The sequence below is a fragment of the Enhydra lutris genome, unplaced genomic scaffold, assembly GCF_002288905.1.
Source record: "Enhydra lutris kenyoni isolate GAN:26980312 unplaced genomic scaffold, ASM228890v2 scaffoldscaffold9, whole genome shotgun sequence".
NCBI classification, from domain to species: Eukaryota; Metazoa; Chordata; class Mammalia; order Carnivora; family Mustelidae; genus Enhydra; species Enhydra lutris.
Window position 1 is genome coordinate 56917102 of NW_019154093.1, and position 2282 is coordinate 56919383.

The window sequence follows — 2282 nt, forward strand, 5'->3', positions numbered from 1 at the left end:
TGAGAACCAAAGAAATAGTGAAAGTTTTCTGGTTCACACTTTTACTTTAAAAATATTTATTCTCGAGAGCCCATGCAGAGGTGGTGCAGAGCACTTTGGCACTCAGCGGTTTGGGAATGTGTGCTTTCTGAGAGGCTGCAGCGGAGCCTCCATATAGAAGGCAAGAGAGGTTGGCAGCTTTGAATGAAGCACGTTGAACAATGGCAACAGCTAGGAGTCATGAGCGACAGCAGCGAGCAGAACTATGGCGAGGGGAAACCCGTTCTGTTTCCAGAAGTGGAAGTGCTCATGGATCTGGGAAATCTGCAAGGCATACCCCAGCAAGATCTCGCTCCAAGGAAGATTCCAGGCGTTCCAGATCAAACTCCAGGTCCAGATCTGAATCTAGGTCTAGATCCAGAAGAAGTTCTCGAAGGCATTACACAAGATCAAGATCTTGGTCTCGCTCCCATAGACGATCCCGTAGCAGGTCTTACAACTGAGATTATCGAAGACGGCCTAGCCACCGTCATTCTTCCATGCCCACTCACAGGCGTCATGTTGGGAATTGGGCAAATCCTGATCCAACTGCTGTCTTGGAGTATTTGGATTGAGCTTGTACACTACAGAAAGAGATCTAAGAGAAGTATTCTCTAAATATGGCCCCATTGCTGATGTGTCCATTGTATATGACCAGCAGTCTAGATATTCAAGAGGATTTGCCTTTGTGCATTTTGAAAATGTAGATGATGCCAAGGAAGCAAAAGAGCGTGCCAATGGAATGGAACTTGATGGATGTAGGACCAGAGTTGATTTCTCTATAACAAAAAGACCACATACCCCGACACCAGGGATTTACATGGGGAGACCTACCTATGGCAGCTCACGCTGTCAGAATTACTATGACAGGATATGATCGAGTCTATAATGAGCGAGACTACTACAGCAGATCACACGGAGGAGGAGGAGGAGGAGGAGGAGGATGGACAGCTGCTCAAGACAGGGATCAGATTTACAGAAGGTGGTCACCTTCTCCTTACTATAGTCACGGAGAATACAGATCACATTCTAGATCTCAATCATACTCACCTCATCGCTATTAAAGCATGAAGTTGAAGACTTTCTGAAGCCTACCCTAGAGTTGGGATATTGTTCATGGACAATATTTTTTATTGTCTCCTCTTTAAAAAGTGAACAGTGCCTAGTGAAGTTAGGTGACTTTTACACCTTTAATGATGACTACTTTTGGTGGAGTTGAAATGCTGTTTTCATTCTGCATTTGTGTAGTTCGATGCTTTGTTCCAAGTTAAGTGTTTTCAGAAAAGTATGTTTTGCATCTATTTTTTTACAGTCTAAATTTTGACTGCTGAGAAGTTTCTATTGTACAAGTCTTCATTTAAAAGGTTTTTCTACTGAATCCAGGGTATTCTGAACATCGAAGTCTGTGTGTAAAATGCTACCAACTCGTAAAAAGTAACAATAAAGTTTGGTTTTTACTTTTCTTTCTAACATCAGTGCTTAGCAAAACTGTTCAGATTAGGTTGTCAGTAGTAGATTTCAAGACAAAAATATCTATTTTCCTCCAATCTGTGAGACATACTATACTTAATATACCTGCAACTAAGTGTTAAAAATTATGCTCTGTAACCCTGTACTGCTAGTATTAGAACTAAAGAACTTCCAATACAGCCAATGCTTAATGCTTATATAAATGTAGATTTGTCGGCCTTTATGTAATCTGTATCATATAAAGCAGGGAATAAGAAAAGACATACACAATTTATGCTTTTAAAAGGCTACTTCTTAAAGCTGTTACAAGGGGATAATGGTATTTCAAATAGTTACCAGCAAGCGACAATACCTTCCACCACAAATGCACTCTTTTTCTTCTAGCTTTCAGAGTACGGAAAAAAATGAGTGCTTCAGAGTTCGGGAAAAGAGAAGGGAACACTACACCTGTGTTGTGGATGAACTGAAGACTTGCCTGTTCATTTTTTAAATATTATTTTCAGGTCCTTTGCTTACCAAAGGAAGCCCAATTTCACTCAAATGTTTTGAGAACTGTGTTTAAATAAATGCAAATGAAAAGAGAAGAAAAAAATTCTCAAATCAGAACTCAATTTTAATGTCATCTGCATGTCCTATACATCTCACACTGAAAGAAATTATTAACAAATATAAGAAGATTCTCTACTACGATAAACCTGGTCACTAAGTATTTTGCCTTAAAAATTAGTCTTGTTATGCAAAATTTTGTTCAGATAAATGCTGCCTATCACTCCTTAAAATTTCCAACTTAATTT

The 2282-nt window shown here is 39.3% G+C and overlaps 1 pseudogene across 1 annotated transcript; it reads left to right on the top strand.

Moving 5' to 3' along the window:
- The first annotated feature begins 219 nt into the window (after positions 1-219).
- Positions 220-1290, top strand: LOC111143566 (annotated as a pseudogene). Its single transcript, XR_002640335.1, has one exon. The product of XR_002640335.1 is annotated as a transformer-2 protein homolog beta pseudogene (transcript).
- The last annotated feature ends 992 nt before the right edge of the window (positions 1291-2282 follow it).